Source organism: Talpa occidentalis, unplaced genomic scaffold, assembly GCF_014898055.3.
Source record: "Talpa occidentalis isolate TD23 unplaced genomic scaffold, MPIMG_talOcc4v2.1, whole genome shotgun sequence".
Classification (NCBI taxonomy): Eukaryota; Metazoa; Chordata; class Mammalia; order Eulipotyphla; family Talpidae; genus Talpa; species Talpa occidentalis.
The window spans coordinates 50,230,003-50,248,138 of record NW_026555331.1 but is presented as its reverse complement, the minus strand read 5'-3'; the positions used below and the strand labels follow the sequence as shown (position 1 = coordinate 50,248,138).

The window sequence follows — 18,136 nt, the reverse complement described above, 5'->3', positions numbered from 1 at the left end:
ACATTTTCCCCTTGAAAATCAGAACTGCATAGTTTGGGATGGTAAAGTGGAGAGAGTCTTCTAAAGTATAAATAAAAATTGGGTGACCAAGTTTAGGGGATGGGATATTTCATCATTTAATTACTATCAACTTATCATGACACGCAAGAAAAAAAATTAGAAAAGGTTTTGGTGGATCTGAAACTTTAACCTTACCTAAAGCTCCCTCTGTCTACAAACTGCTGCTCCATTAACAAAGGCAGAAACAAAACCACCACTTTGTAAATATTGTTAAGGATCAATAGTGTCACCACTTGGCTCTATTTATTACTCCTCACCCACAGAAGGTGTGTCCCGTTCATCTCTCATCTGAATGAGTGTGTTTGTTAGAGAAAAGAAAAAAGGTAGGCCAGTTTGAACTAAAATTAGCGCCTACCCTTTGATAGTTATAAATTCCTACCCAAGCTTATAAGAGATGGGTATGCCATGTGTCACAAAAGGCTATATTTAAAAATGGATCAGTTCCCCCAACAGAAATAGAGGTTCATGTTCACTAAAAGATATAAAAAAAGTGAATGCAACACTATCCATAATAGCCCAAAACTAGAAGGGATAAATTATGGGATAGTCCCATATGGAAAAATCTATTGCAATGACAATGAATGACCTGCAACCACACCCAACACAACCTAAAATGTAAGATTAAATGATAAAAACTAAAAAAAAAGACTACTTACAGTAAGATTCTACTTATATAAGGCACAAAACAAGCTCAATTCAATTTTGCTGGTGGGAGCTAGAATATGTATGGCGACCTGTGGGGAAGTGGGTGTGACATGTGGGGACTTCTGGGATATTTGTGTGTTTCTTGATCAGGAGATTGGATACATAGATGGGTTCAGTTTGTGAAAATACAGCTCGTACACACTTAAGAACTTTTTTCTGCATACAGTTTACTTCAGTAAGAAGTTTTTGAAAACCAGAGCAGCCTCTATCTAAGTGGACAGGATTCAACTAGATTACTGTGACTACTGTTTTATATACCTGTTTGCAAACTTTCTCATTTCTGTGGATCAGGATGCAGCTGATCAAGAGAATCTCTACAAGTCTCTGAGGCTGAAAGCTGAGACAGAATGTTTTCTTGAGTATTTTTACTCTTACTGTAAATCATAATTCAGTGAATGGGTACTTTTAATTCAGTGGATGATATTTCGGTTATTTGGATTTTATTCCATTTTTGAGATATATCAAAAACCTTGGATACTACGCATCCCTTATGTGAAAGAAAGCCATAAAAATGATCAAAATCATCTATTAAATTTTTTATTAAGAAGGGATTTTCCCACTCGTATATGATCATTTAATACTAACTTGGAGTCATCGCCGATTTCTTTGAAAAGATAACCTTTCTTGCCTACCTCAGAGAACTGCTTGTATAATCAAGTCAAATATTTTCTGCCAGAATTATTTATGAGCTATGAATCCTTTACAAATTTACTGTAGCATGTGGTTTAAATGGCTCAGGAAATCATAGCACAATCGTGTTATGATTTTCAACTCCCCTCATTTTGAAGATCAAGAACCTGAAGTCCAAAGAATTTAAATGATATACCTATGTCTATGCAGATAGTCAAAAGCAGAATATGGAGTCGAATTCCCTTACTTAAACAATGCACTTTTGTTCTAGCTTTCTAGCTTACACCCGGTAAACACTATATTTGTTTTAAGGATATTTTTTTTAATTGAAGTTAACATGCATTATAAGGCTTCCACTTTATCAGTTCATTGACTTACAGAATTACAAACAACTTAAAAGAGAAACAAAGGGAAGTTACAATCTGGTAACACTATAATTTTAATTTATTGTGATATTCATACATACTAAGAGCAAGGCTAAGAATTTATATGCTCCTAAGTGATTGCTGATTTTTAGAAATCAGATAATATTAATTTAGGAACTCATGTTAATGGTATCTTTTAAAAAAAAACCAATACTCTTATATTGGAAATTGTTTACGGTTAACCAATGAGAGCTGTGAGGGCAATTTTGTTTTCCTGTTCAAGCACATATATTATCAGAAGAGCACTGTGATGACCTTAGACCAGCCAGGATATAATTTATCAGGTCCTTCGATATACATCTGAAGACCTATATCTGAGATAATCTGATGTTATTATAGAACTCCTAAGTATTAGAATATTGGACTATTTTTACTTTACAGTGGCCTTTCAAGGACTATTTATCTGCTGTGGGCCATTACCATTTGTAAATAGTAATAATTACCTGAAGTTGAAACTATTTACTGCATCCATTCTGTTTCCCAGAACTCATATTGCACTGTCTATCTGTAGAGCAAAGTAGATTCATTATTTTTCTGACTTTGTATTAGGGGTAATGTACTGTGATTTGGTATTGTGACCCTTATTCAGCATAACATTTATAGTCTGTTTCAGTCTACTTCTAATAACAGAAATCACTAGATTAAGCTAGGCTTAAAATGTAACCATCAAAGAAAATGAATTAACAACATAAAATATTGAGGCAGACATTAGGATCATAGTGCAATCTCATCCAAGATTCTCATGGCTGGATATACTGCACTTTCAAGCCTGAAGAAATGATTCCATCTCTCATGGCATTGGTGCCCATGTGTGACCTGCCAGCCACAAGTGCAGTGGACATATGGAGACAAATGGTCCCCATAACAATCAACGTAAGTGGATTCTAAGTACCATAGAAGTTCTAGCAAAGAGGAAGTTCTTAAAATACACCATTCTATACACTGAATTACGACTGCAGGGCCATGATATGAAATCAATTCATTCAACAAATAGTTATGGAGCACCTATTCTGGCAATGGGAGTTTAACAGATATTTCATGTGAAGAATTTAGCTTGTGACTGGTATAAACAAACACTTTACATACAATATCAGGATCTCACTTCCTGTCATTGAAGCTGACACAGGAAGGATTGGAAGAATTAACCAGGCAGATGCTGGTGTAGAAGAGAGGCAAGAAAGGCAAAAAAGAGCAGCATCACTCTGGGATTGTCAGGGGTTCAGAAAAGCTGGGACATCTAGTGACAGAGGGAAGCAAGGGTTAGGACTACAGAGAGGAAAGATGGTTGAGCATGAAGACCTCTATCATTCTTGTTACAGAGGCTAGTTTTTATCTTTTGTAGAGTAATAAGCCTAAAAAGCAGTGTTTTTCACAATTAGGATCTCACCTATTAGTTAATTCTAAAATAACTTTCACAGTTTTCAACCAGTCTTACTTTTCAACAAAAAAGATCAAACTAGAAGATGGTATAGGACAGAATAAAAAACATAAGACTTGTTTACTTGTGAGTGTGTGTCTATTGGATTATAACATTAAATTTATCTCTTTAAAAATATTTTTTTAAGATTTATTTATTTATGCATACAAGAACTGAGGTACAGGCCAGAGGTGTAGGGGGTGAGAGGATTCACCAGAGACAGAGTGGGGAACAGAACAGGCAGACTGACTGAAATACACTGCTGAGGGGAGCAGCGGGAGAGTCAGGAGAGGTCTGCTGCACCATATGGGTAGCTCCCTGGCCAGGGATCGAAATTGTGCAGCAGAGGCTGCGGACAGCTTCACAGGTTATGTCTTAACCCCTTGCACCACCAGGGAGGCCTACGTTAAATTTATTTCTATTGTAAGCTACAGTCCAAAAAAATTAAAGATCACTTTTTAAAAAATAGTTAAGTGGAGGATGGATACAAACAGACTTGCACTCTGGAAGCTCAATTTGACTGTTGTGAGGAAAGGATTAGAGGGTGACAGCCTTGAGTACAGAACAGTTACAACAGACGGGCTAATGGTGCAGGCATTCAACTGAGGGTGGGGCTGGTGAGGATGGACAGAAGTTCTGTAGGTGGATACCAGGATATTGAAAAGAACAAGAGTTCAGTGAGAAAGTGTCAGATATGTAACCTGGGTTGCTGAGGTGTCTGCTTTAGGCAACTGGGTAAGTCTTGATGCCCTTCTCTGAGGCAAGGAATACCAGAGCAATAGCAGTTCTGAAGGCAGAAGAAAATGATTAGGTCATTACATGTGGAGATACAAGGTTAAAAACATGGAGAATAAGCACAATTTGGATAATATTTTTTCTAGAAATTTTTACCTACAAACTAATTCTGGTCAAATACCTATTTTCTGATATTAAAAGTTATCACTAAAATTTCATACTCATATTTTGTATGTGTAAGTATATTCATTTTTGGTAGTAAGGAAATACAGTAAGTACATAAGGAATTTGCAACGGCCCAGATTGGGGCCAAGTTAGGGGGGAAAAAGACATTTTCTAAAGCAAATGCAAATAAGAATATTATTAACAGGGCTAACTAACAGAATAAAGGTTGTAAAGATTAACAACAATGTGTATGAGCATTAGCATAATACTTGACACATAGTAAATGGTCTACATGTTAGTTTTTCTTTCCTTTCACTTTCCCGTATCTTGCAAATAGATCTTAAGATAGAGCAATATAAGCCATTTACATAAGCACATTTAAAGTCACCAGTAGCTAGATCTATAAACTGATCATATTCTTTTTATTAGAAGGGCTGCCAAGAAGTTAATGGACAAGTCCATGATGCATCACCAGTAAATATACAGAAACTTAGGGCATGCATTTTGTAATTCTCACCTCTGTATGGGTTTTTAAGTCCTATCCTTAATTCCTTCAGCTAAAAGATAATCACTGAGAATTTTTTAAAGTCACTTTAAATCTTTTTTTTTTTAAATATATCAAGACCTATAGACAGGTAGATAGATGAACTGATTAGAGAGACAGACAGATGGTTGAAATTAATGGACTGGAGCATATTTGATATTAATCAAAGCCTTGTGAGCTTGGGTAGCTGAATAATTTCCCTGAACCTTGTTTCTTTCTTTTTCCAAAAGGACTTATTGTGAAAAAATTGATATGAAAAAATAGTTGAGAGACCTGTCAGTCCGTTTAAGAAACCTCCATGCCCCAGCTTCAACAATTGCCAACTCATGGCCAATCTTCTTTCATGTACAATTTTACCCACTTCCCCAACTCCTGGATTAACTTAAGTAATTTCACTGGTAAATATTTTAGTATGAATCTCCAAAACATAAGAACACTTTCTAAAAATTCCATGAAAACACCATTATCATACCTAGAAAAGGTTACTATAATTTCTTACTACCAGCAAAATACCAGCCAGTGTTCTAATTTCCCGCATTGCTCTTTAATTTTATAGATGGTTTGAATTTTAGACAGATTATTTCTGAGTCAAATTATAAAACAGTTCATCAGTATGGTACATCGAGGATTAGCATTACCCAAGAACCTGCATACTGGGGTCTGAGGATGGAATTCCTCCAGCTGCTCCTTCCACTTCTTTCTCTCCTCCCTCATCGCTCCCATCCTGCCTTACCTCTTTTCACTGCAACTCACATGCAGTGCACACAAACATACACACACACAGGGAAATCATTAAAACTTGTGGGAAGGGTCTCCCTGGTGGCGCAGCAGGTTGAGTGCAGGGCTGTGAAGCTGTCTGCAGACTCTGCAGCGCGTGTTCGATTTCCATCAGGCCAGGGAGATACCCACGCAGCATGGCAGGTATCTCCTGTCACGACTACTGCTCCCCTCAGCAGTGTCTTTGGCCCATCTGCCTGTTCTGTTGCCCGTTCCGTCTCTGGTGAATTCTCTCACCCTCACGTGCCTCTGGCGTATACCCCCATTCTTGTATAAATAAATAAATCTTTAAAAAAAAACTTGTGGGAAGATGCATGATAAAAAAATGGAAATTATAGTATGATGGAAAACTGGGTAAAAGAAGCACTTAAGAAAATCAGTTTTCAGATTTCTTAAGTTTGACAGATAATGACACTTATCCAAACTTTGAACAGGACATCTTCTAGTACAGATATTAAAAAATATTATACACATACACACACACATACATAATATATACACACATAAATGTACGTGTGTGTGTAGTGCTATAAAGAACACTTCGCTATGCATACTAGAAATAAAATGTCATACTCCAAAGTGTGAAAAGTTTCACATCCATTACATCTCCCTCAAAATATCTTTAGGAACATAGAAACAATAAAGTGAATGGTTTCGGGGGAAAAAGGCAACCCACACAGGGTCAATATATCTTTCCTTTTACTGCTCCAGTCAGCCTCCTTACTAGTCTCTCTGTCCCAAATCTTTCCCTTCTCTTCATCTAACATAGATAGATGTTGAAACAATCAGTTTTCTAAAACATGGATCCATATGCCACGTCTGACTTAAAATCTTCTGCTGTGAAACACTGCCTATAGAATCGAGTACAAATTTCTAAATGTGTCACTCAAGGATGGTTACTATCTCCCCTCAGCCTCCTCTTCCAGCCTTGTTCCCACTTTCCTCCACCAGTCCATCCCCTCAGTGCTCTACGCTGGAACAGTTCCGCTCCCTGAACATGTCTTCACGTCTCTCTGGTTTCATTCATGCTGTTCTTTCTGCTTGAAATACAGTATTTCTTATTTGTCCAACATCTAACAAAGGTGATTTTGTAATGAAAAGATAAGGAACAAAGCATGATATTTGCTCTTAAGTTGCTCACAACCTAATGAAAGACGAGACATAAATGAACAAATGAATTTCAAGCCTGAGTACAGACACATGCACCAGAGAGTATGCTGCCAATATGATATGAATAGTCTGCATTCAGAAAGGACATGCACAAAGCAGATAGAGAAAGGAAGGTCTAATCTATAAGAGCCCCAAAAACTAAGTATCTAGAATTAACATAAAATCATGGGATGTCTATGTGCACGAGATCAATTATCTAAAAGTGTCTGCAGTAATAAGTTACAAATGTCATTTGCATTACAGGTAATACTTATGAGAGACTGTAATCGCAAATTCAAGTTTAATTGTTTAATTTAAGAAGTCCTTGGGCCTCCCTGGTGGCACAAGGGGTTAAGCACAGCACTATGAAGCAATCCGCAGCCTCTGAGTTAGATCCCTGGCCAGCCAGCCAGGGAACAACCCACATGGCAATCTCTCCTGTCCCGCCCGCTGCTCCCCTCAGCAGTGTGTTTCAGTCAGTCTGCCCATTCTGCTCCCCACTCTGTCTCTGGTTAATTCTCTCACCCCCCGGCCCCTGCACCTCTGGCCTATACCCCCAGTTCTTGTATGCATAAATAAATCTTAAAAAAAAAAAAAGAAGTCCCTGTTACCAAATAAACACCAAATATGTGAGATTCATACGTAGGACAGCAAAGTTGTGACTTTGCTTACAAATAGACAAATTGGAGCAATTACTGCCAAAAAAAAAATTATGAAGTATACTAGAACATGGACTCAGAAAAGGAAGAAATTCAAAATTCAAAGAAATTCAATTCAATATTGAAAAGTAAAGCCACCATCCTAAATGTAGGTATATGCCATACTAGCTGCTGCTTACACTCTGGTATCATTTTAAACATTATTGTAATTATTGTAAAATTATTTAAATTCTTGTTGTGAAAAGTACAATCCATACTGGGGTGTATTTGTACAATTTAATTTAAAAATTAAAAAAAAAAAAATGTAACCACCTCCCAGGTTAAGTAACAGAATATGACAAGTGCCTTGAAAGCCCTAAAATCCTCCCCTGCAATGGTCTCCCATTCCTTTCCTATGGTGTCATGGTGTCACTCTTTTTTGTGACAATCATTCCTTTGTTTTTGTTCAGAGCTTTACCATCTACATAATTCCACCTAAACAACCCCTGCATTTAGTATTGGAAAAATGCATAGCAAGAGTATACTCAGCTGTCTAGGGAAAGAGCAATATTGCTGTTAGTACACGGAGGGCCAAGAGAGAGAGAATCGACAGGGGCCTACTCTGAATTCGGATTCTTTGACATTTAAAAGAACCTTTACTGGAGAAGCTGGATAGCAGCTGAGCAAGTCCAACAAGGTCTCGCTGTCTCTGGGCTGTTATCATAGCCACAGTGCCACCCAAGAACCATACATTGGTCAGGCTGTGTCAGGCACCAAGTGCTCCGTATCTTCTATACAGAAGCTCAGCAGCATCATGTTCATTCACATTCTTGTGTTACCATCACCACCATTCATCTCTAGAACTTTCTTCTTTGCCAAATGAAACTCTATACTCCCAGTCCCTGGCAATCACCATTCTACATTTTTTTAAATATTTATTTAATTATTTGTTTGTTTGTTTATACCAGCACTGGGGTACAGTCAGAAGCGCGGGAGGGTGAGAGAATTCACCAGAGCCAGAGAGGGGAACAGAACAGGCAGACTGACAAAGTACACTGCTGAGGGGAGCAGCGGACGGCAGGAGAGGTCTGCGCACCATGTGGGACACTCACCCGGTGGCAGGGAATCGAACCAGTGCTGCAGAGGCTGCAGGCAGCTTCGCAACCCAGCGCTCAACCGCTGCACCACCGGGGAGGCCCACACCATTCTATTTTATGTCTCTTTGAAGGTAGATATTTCATCTGTGTAGAATCACACAGTATTTTGTCTTTTTGAGGCAAGTTTATTTCACTTGGGATAATGTTTTCAAGATTCATCCATGTTGTAGCATGTGCTGGAATTTCCTAGCTTTTTAAGGCTGAATTAGATTCCATGATATGTACATGCCACATTTTTTTCAATTCATCCTGTCAATGGACACTTGGTTGTTTCCACATTCTGACCTTTATGAATAATGTTGTTATGAACATGGATGTACAAATAACTCTTTGAATCCTTACTTCCAATTATTTGGGGTCTATATCCAGAAGTGGAATTGCTGGATCATGTAGTAATTCTGTTATATTTTTAGAGGAAATGCTAGCCTGTTTTTCACAGTAGCTACATCATTCATTTTACATTTCCAACAACAGCGCACAAGGGTTCCAATCATTTTATATCTTTGCTAACACTTTATTTTCCATGTTTTTTATAATAGTCATTCTAATGAAAATGAAGTGTTGTTTCGTTGTAATTATGGCTTTCATTTTCCTAATGTTTTGCAATGTTGAACATCTTTTCATATGTTTATTTGCCATTTGGATATCTTCTTTGAAGAAATATCTAGGCGAGTTTTTTGATTATGAAATCAGACTATTTGTTTTTTTTTTGTCATTCACATCATCTGCTTTTTAAGCTCACCATGTCCTACCTCCATCTCAGAGAACATAATGGTGGAAGTAAAAAGAGTATTCTCAGATCATTGGGAAAAATGACATAGAAAGTAGGAACTTCACTGGTATGTTATCAAGAAAAGAAAATACAGACAAAAATCTGGACCAGATTTACCTGGCATAATGTCCTCAGGTTGAAAAGACTGTGTACTCCCAGTGGGGATCCTGGTGATGACAACAGTCATCATGTCTAGTCTTAAATGAAACTGCTCCTGTCAGTATTGTGCACAATATGCCCCAGGATTACACTTCACCTTCCTATTGGAGATTGCCTCTTCCTTGGTTCTGCATCAGATCTTTTTCCTATCTTGCTCTTTCCTTCATTTTGATAGAGAAAACATTTTCAAGTAGATTTTTGAGAAAAAGGGCATATAGGAGGTAAAGATTTTGGGACTTTTGTATCTCACAATATCGTTATTTTATTCATTCATTACTGTTGAATAGTTTGGGTTGGAATAGAATTCTAGCTGGTGATTTTTTTCCTTCAGCATTCTGAAGGCATGCTTCATGCCTTTTGTAAAGCCCAAAGCCATTTGGATCCCTGATACTTTAGATGTGATTTCTGTTTTTGTCCAGTCTTCTCCTTATAGTCAAGGTTAGGAGGTTTCACAAGGATATGCTTTGTTGGGGAGCTAGTTTCATGCTTCACAGAGCACTCAAATTTTTTTTCAATATGGAAACACCTGTCCTTTCTTCTCTGTACCCTATTTCTGAAACCCATAATACCTAGGTGTTAGGACTTCCTTTTGTTTTCCTATTTCTATTTTCCTTCTCTTTGTCCTTTAGTTCTGTTTCATATCTGTGTAGCTTGACTTTATTTTCTAATATTTCTAATAGCAAACAAAAGCACATTTCTGGGAAATAGTATCATCATATTTGTATACCACATTAAAGAGAAGAGTAACCACTTTCTGAACAAAAGCTTTAGGGCAGTGTAAATGGAAAACAGGGCCAACTGTTACAAAGCACAGATGCAGTTATAAGATCAGGTGAAGTCACAATCTGTGCAGTAAAGCAAGGGCTCCTGTATTTCTTTGGGTCTATTGAATAGTCAGCTTTATTAGTTGTTTTCTGCTCAAAGGAGATATAAAATTTCTTCCCTGACAACCCTACATTCCAATTTAAGAACAGAAATTTCTACCAGTAGTAACATTTTAGAATGTCCTTTCTTTCCCAGAATTTGTCCATTTCATGTAAATTGTTGAATTTATTGGCACAAAGCTGTTCATAATATTCCCTTATTATTCTTTTAATATTTGTAGAATCAGAAGTGATATTACCACCTATTCCTGGTAATGAAAATATGTCTGTTCTCTGATTGTCCTGACCACTATCCCCGTTAGAGGTATATCAATTTTATTGATCTTAAAGAACCAAATTTGATTTCACAAATTCTCTCAATTCTTATTATATTTATTATTTCATGGATTTCTGCTCTTTGTTGTTTCTCTACTTCTTCTTACTTTGTTCTTCTTGTTTAGCCCACCATGTTTTAATTATTTGAGGTGGAATCTGAGGTCACTGTCCTTTCACTTAGTACTATAAACTTTCCTATAAATACTGCTTTAGCTTAGCTCACAAATTTTAAAAGGTTGTATTTTCATTTTTATTCAATTCAAAATATGATCTAATTTCCCTTGTGATCTCTCCTTTGATGATCTACTACATAGGAGTTTGATTTTTAGCTTTCAAATATTGGAGGTTTTCCATGTATAATATAGTTATTGATTTTTCATTTAATCCTATAATTTTAGAGAAAATAGTGTGTATGATTTGGATACCTTTCAATTTATTAAGGTCTGTGCTATGGCCCAGAATAGGGTCTGAATAGTGAATTCCATATGTATTTGAAAAGAATGTGTATAATGTTTTGTGGGGTGTTCTATAAATGCCAAATTGGTTGATTCAGTGTTCAAGTAGTCTATAGCCTTACTGATTTTTTGTCTACTTGTTTTCTCAATTATTGAGGAATGCTGAAATCTCTGACTAGAACCATAATTTGTCTATTTCTCCTTGCATTTCTCTCAGGTTTTGCTTCATATATTTTGAAGCTCTGTTAATAGGTATATAACATTGAGGATTATGTCCTCTCGATGAATTGGTCTCTATTATAATGAAATGATCCTTTTTATCCCTGATAATATTCTTTTCTCTAAATCTAACTCATCTTAATAAAGTCACCAGCTTTTTTGTGTTTGTTTTCCTTTGAATATCATTGAGTGCAAAGAATATAGAACATATCGCTACAAAATATCTGACAAAAATCCTAACCTTGATACATTAACAAGTTCTGAATGGTTGACAACATGACCTCTGGAGCAGTGCAGTGAGATACAGACTAGGAGCATCAGAGTCACTTGAGAACTTGTTAAGAATTCAAATTCTCAGGCTCTACTCCAGGCCCACACAATCAGAAATTCTAGGATAGTAAAATCTGTTCTCCCAAATACACCTGGTAATTTTGAGGCATGTGGCAGCTTAAGAGTCACCACTTAGAGTCCCTTCTAGCATCTTCTCCTAGCAAAAACAAACAAAAAAACCAATGTCTCTTTTGAGGGTGAACTGTATAAACTAAAACTTCTCTCTAGTTAGAGGGCTTTTTCTGCAACTCCACATTTTCATAATGTAGCTCCAATCAAGGCCCATCTTTGGACAGATTTTATACTACAGTTGCAACACTCTTGAATAGAGTTAATATCAGATTTTAAAGCTATACAAAGAACTAAAATTTGTTTTAAATAGACTATTTCAGAAGCATGAGAAAACATTGATTGCTTTGAGTTTTTAGCCATAATTTTTGAAGGTAGAAAACACTGCTGTGGAAACATTATAATGAATTTTCACTGCTTGTGACTGCTACATCTTGGGGGTGAATCAAAGTTAGGTATGGCTCAAAAATTCCCCCCTTTTAAAACAACTCTATCAGGCAAGACTTTTGTTTTCCTTTATGTTTAGTACAGCAGGTAGGCCACTTTCTGATCAATGTTTTCCTACTGTGCAGTTAGTCTGTGTATAGTCTTTGAGTGCTATCCCATACAGGTGGGATTCTTCTTCCTTTTATGTAAATGTGCTTTTATACCTGGAGAGTTTCGTCTTGCTGCTGCTGTTTGTCTGTATGATATTTAACACTCCTCTCAGGCATGGGGCTGCTCTAGGTTCTTTATGCATATTGTCTCACTGACTTCCCACTATTGCCCTGCCAGGCAGGTATTACACTCCTCATTATAAACATGTAGGGCAACTGGCTGTGGTCATAACCCTGCAAGTCTACAGATGAGCTGGCAGATTACTCCTTGAGTCCAAATCCTGGAGAATTCCCACTGAGATCACCATAGCTACTAGTTAAAATTTCAATACATAAAGTATAAAGAAAAGAAAAAGACTCATGTTCTAAAACAAGTTACTTTTTTAGCTCAAAAATTTAATAGACATTTAAGCAGTTGACAAGTTGGTTTATTTCAGTGTACAAAATGTATTTCTAGGTATGAAAGGAATCCAAAGAAAATCGAAGTCAGTCCTTGCCTTGGCACTTTGTAAACGGACTACATGTAAAAACACTCACTCTCACACAAATACCTAAGCCAAACTCTTTCAAAACAGTAGTCATTTTAGTATATTGCCTTTCATTTAGTATGGACTGGAGAGTATATTTGTATTAAATGTACTTAAGCTTTATTTTCAACAGGAGATTTTTATTTGGATTATAAACAATAGATACTACTTTAAAATATTTTTTCACAGTAAGATCAAGAACCACAAATTGCAGAATAGAATTTTATCATATAGTATAATTAAGTATTATAATATTTTTACATATATTTGTTAATTGATTCAAACTTAAGAACTTCATTTTCAGGATCACACGAGGAAATGAGAATCAAACTATGTTGTACTTACTCCAAGGTTCAGATAAAAGTATGGATGCCATTTAGCCAACTAGAATAGCTTAATTGGTGATTTTCTCTACCAAGAATGGCAAATAGAGTTCCCATACCTTCTCTAATTTCCTTGTCTCAGAACCAAAGATATTATTTAATATTTGCTTTGTATCTTACACAAGAAACTGAGAGAAAAAAAAAAGTAAGGAAAATCCTATAGGCAGAGTAATCAATGGTCAGTAGCAGACTTTGAAAATCTAAAACAAGAGACACTTTGGAGAAAAGTGGTTTGGTCTTTTGTCTTTGGTCTCTATTTCTATGAAGCATAAAAATGGAGTTATAGAAAAGGTGTTTTCAACATGTGATAAAAAATTAAAAAGAATCACTTGGCTTGAAGGAATTGTAACAGCATAACTTTAGAGAGAGAGGAGGTTATAAAAGAAAAACAAAAGCATGCCCACAAGAACTTGAGGAAAATCAAAAGAAATATAAACCTTCACAAATTGCCGAGAAAATCATGAGCAATCGTTGACTAGGTTTGTGGTAATTTCAAATTAACTCCTCTTAAAAAATGTGATTTATATGTAACCATTTACACAGCTCTTATCTATGATATCATAGGTGATCACTACAAAGCTTAATGAATTTTCTTGATATTGAATTTTTAAGCCTTTGAAATCTTATATTTCTGTAATGTACTATTAACTTAACATTTAAGCAAAGCTGCATGATCTAGAGAAAATTCAATCTCTTCTGATGATTAAATTTCAGTAATTGAACATAAAAACATTTGGAACAAGAACAGCTATATAAATGAACTGTCAGCATATATTACAACATTACAATGTTGCTTAGGTAAGAAAATGCTCCTTGAAGAAGTTGGCACAATGAGCAGCCAATTGGAAAAACAGAGGAAGTAAGCTATCACTGAAATAACGAGGAGGAATTCCATTAAGGCTCCAGGCCAGGTATGTGAAGGAGGTGTGATTGATATGCAGGACTTAGAGATTAACTGTGTGGGACATTCTGAGGCCATGCCTACATGCATCTAACATAATGCTATATTTGGTATCAGAGTTTGACTGAAGTGATGTTTACAGAGTCACTGCTCTTACTAGCTCTTTTCTTTTAAATGCTAAGGATTTTGTTTCAGCAATGGCGTCAGCAAGGGAGCATTTTCACGAGGAAAAGTATAGTCGTGCCTGGAGTAGTCTCATGTTAAGATGAGATAAGTGTTCACTCTTAGTGTCAACAACAATCTTTAAAACTACATTTCTTGCAAAGACAGGGATGACAATGACCATGAGCTCATCAAGTCCCTATGTTCCTATCAGTAGGTCCCTTTGGATATTACTAATAAAAGATAAGATTTTAGAAGCCAGCATAATGACTAGATATAAAAACAATTTTAAAAATTTGTTATTTATGAGTTTGGGAGTATGGAAGAAGTCATTGTGTTGAAACTGCTTCTAGAACTGCTACAGGGCACTGGAATCTAGTTCAAGTTAACATCCTTGAAATATTAAAAGACAAGGTTCAGATCTTGTATTTCTATTACAAGTAATTTTATAATGAAACAGAGATCAGCGGATAAATTTGGATAGTCACAATCTTTAAAACATTATTTCTGATACCGAAATGAAGCACTGGAAATCTTGCACAGTCAATGGCTTTGTTACATGAATTCCCACATACTGTTTAAATGATGTTTTACCAAACTCATCTATTACCTACAGTGAAAGAGTGTTACTTATATATACTTAATAAAAATGCATCTTAATTCCAAAGAAGGATTTTAGTCTTGTTTACCAACACCCAAATTACAGAAAAGGTTCCCATTTTTCTGTTTATGGCTCCTGCTATACATTAGAAGAAATGACCAACCTGTGACTCCTAGTTCGGCTCTAACTCACTGCATGACTCTCACTCAATTCTATATGGCAATTAAAAACTCAAAACTGGGCATACTGGAGGCTAGTTCAGATTGCCTACAAAGTTTTCTCTAACAAAACAAGGATTGATAACTGGCCATGACAAAAGTAAAAGAAATAACTTTAAGGTATTTACTTTTTTCATGCCTTATTAATTATTTAGTAATCCTTTTTCCAAGGCCAAATTCAGAAGGACATATTCTAATTTCATGGACAAAAAGGAGCATGGCAGCCGGCACAGCTAGAGCAGTCCCCCTTATTTGAACTCAGGATGTGGTCCTCAACACTACCAACTGGTATTACAGGCAGTTTTTCTTTTACTGTTGCTTTGTTTTGCTTACCCTCTTAGAAAACTGTATCTCTAAGCTTTCAAAATGACCCTTTGTCCTGAAACTATCATTCAGTTTAATATAACATATAGACATTGCCTATTTCTAGGCACAATCTTGCAATTTAAAAGAAAATACTCTGCCTTAAGAAATTAAAAATTAAATACCAAGTGGCACTAGTAAATGAAGATTCAGCAAAGGGAGAGATCTGAACCAGCTGGCCAATGGGATTTCAAGAACTAATATAACTGGGATAGAAAAAAGACAGAATGCTGAAAAAACAAGAAAAGTGTGAGGAAAGCAGAAGAAAAATTAGGTCACTTGGCCAAAGTCAAAGAGTGACTATGGGATAAAGGCTAACAAGAAAGTTCAGGGTACACCTTTCTGGATCTTGGAGTCTTAAAGAGTACGGACTGGGGGTGGGGGTGGGAGAAGGAAATGGAGGCAAGGTTTCTTTCTATAAACAACGAACCTAAAAATACGTCAACTAAATACTAGAACATTGTCTTTTTTCTTATTAATTACACAAGCTCAAGGAGCACAGGAACCATGTGTTCTGAATAGTTACTGAATCTCCAGGGTCTGCCATTTGCAAACACTCAAATTTTTGTTGAACATATAAGTAAATTGAAAAGTAACTTAAACAGATTAAAAGTAAATGTGGAAATTTTAATTTTAGATTCCCACAGAAGCAGATCTTTTTTCTGCAGCATAGGGTTTGTTAAAGTTGTCAAGAATAAGGCATACTTCAAGAGATACCCAGTGAAATTTAGAAGGTGAGAGGATAAAACTAATTGCTTTGCTCAGAAATGCTTGGTAATCCTGGATAAAAATAGGTACAACATACTGAAACACAGGATAACAGTTCATGCAACCAACAGAGAGATCATTTTTTAGACTGTTTATGCCCACACAGAAGAAGAAATGACAGTTTGTAGAGATTATGCTCATGAACTCCCAAATTATGCCTCAGCATATTACATTGATCTGCTGCTGGCCCACAGGCTTCTCAATAGGTTTGGCATGCACAAGACTTATGAAAACCTAATTGAAGTGACTGAAGATGAAAATAATGTGGAAAGCACTGATGGTAAACCTTGTGCCTTCACCTGCTACTTGGATAAAGGATTTGCCAGAACTACTATTGGAAATAAGGTTTTGGGGGTCCTAGATGAATCTCTGGATGGAGACTTGTCTATTTCTCACAGTACCAGGAAGCCAGGAATTCAGAAGCACATCCTTGGTCAGAATGTTGCAGATTACAAGTGTTACTTAGTGGAAGAAGATGAAGATGCTTATAAGAAACAATTCTCTGAATACATAGGAAGAGCATAAGTCTAGACATGATGGGAGAAATGTATAAGACATATAAGAGAATCTACTCCATGAGAAGAGTCTAAAAAAGTCAAAAAGAAGAGGTAGAACTGTCCCCCCCAAAATGTCTCTTGCACAAAAGAAAGATCAGGTAGTTCAGATAACAACAAGCTTCCTCGGAGCTGAGGAGCAGGTCACTGAGAGCTAGTAAACCAAAAGATAAAAATAAACTTAATGACCAAACAAAATAAATCCTTTCAAATTTTTATTATTAGCATATCTCTTCTCATCAATAATTTCCTGTGTGACTTATTTCAAATAAGTGAGCGCTTAAATAGTTCGATGTTGTTTTCTTTACTACATATTACTTCCTTTCCTGGTAACTCAAAATATAGAGAGAAACATTAACAACTTTTATATGCCAGGAATTGATGTCATGAATTGAACTAAAATCTGGTTTTGTATATTATCAAATAGGTATTTGCTTAAAAAGTAAAACAGTTATTTTATCAAACTTGACTTCTAATAATAGAAAATCCTTTTTTGATCATTTTTTTCCTGAAAAATATCAATTCTTGTTATCTGCTTTTAAAATGGTTGCTTTACGCTAGAAATATAAGAAAAAATACTCTTACAATGGCAAGAGAAAGCCATAGCCAATATTTCAGAATTTCCCTTTCTCATTGGTCACTGGACCCTTAAAACTGGAAGGGGTAGTAAATTCAAAAGCTCCCTTCTTCTTAACTGTGGCATCATCCAAGCACAGAATGCTTTTAATGGAGCCATAGTTAAGAACATTCTTGCCTATCAGACTGCCAAGACTATTTTAGGTAACTTAGGGAAATGATGCAAAGACTTACTTTTGAGAGATGCCCCAGAAATTACTTCTGGGAAGGATCTTGGGACTCACTGCCTATTATTATATCTTGTAGATGTTGAGTGGAAATTGGTAAATATGGCTTGACTGGTATGAAAGAGAGGGAATCTGGTGTTTTCTCCCCAAACTGAAAACACTCTAATTCTCACTGGAAAGTAATAAAGGGGTAAAAAGATGATTTGTAATAATATAGGAGGCTCCCAAACATAGCAGTTATTATGGAAGAAGAATTTATTTTTCTCCCCTTTTGCATAAACACACAGGAGAGCCCTTCTATTTGATAGATAGGAAATCTTCTCATTTGTTTGTTTGTTTAATGTCCAGCCCTAGCCCAATCCTGCTACATCCTAAAATTTAAAAAAGGATTATTTTTCTTGTAAGCTTCCCATATAAGGCATCTTGGCATATCTTAAAAGTTTTGCATATATCTGTACAATGCAATATTGTGGCACTACTGTACATATTGCATAATGTTTTAATAATTTAGAACATATTAGCCTAATTTAGATAAAAGGTTGATATTATAAAGAAACACAAAAATTATGATCCAAGAAAGGTAAAGTTATACTTCATCTGAAAGTCAGACTATTAATTTCCATTACATGCAACCCATAACATAAAAATTCATGTT

At 36.0% G+C, this 18,136-nt stretch overlaps 1 protein-coding gene and 1 pseudogene across 3 annotated transcripts in view; one reads left to right on the top strand and one right to left on the bottom strand.

Moving 5' to 3' along the window:
- LOC119256660 (60S ribosomal protein L5-like) overlaps window positions 1–16,836 on the top strand; it is a 57,493-nt pseudogene extending 40,657 nt beyond the window's left edge.
- The window catches only part of STAU2 (staufen double-stranded RNA binding protein 2), a 251,657-nt gene that overhangs the window by 47,116 nt on the left and 186,405 nt on the right, over window positions 1–18,136 (bottom strand). The gene's annotated exons all lie outside the window — the stretch shown is intronic.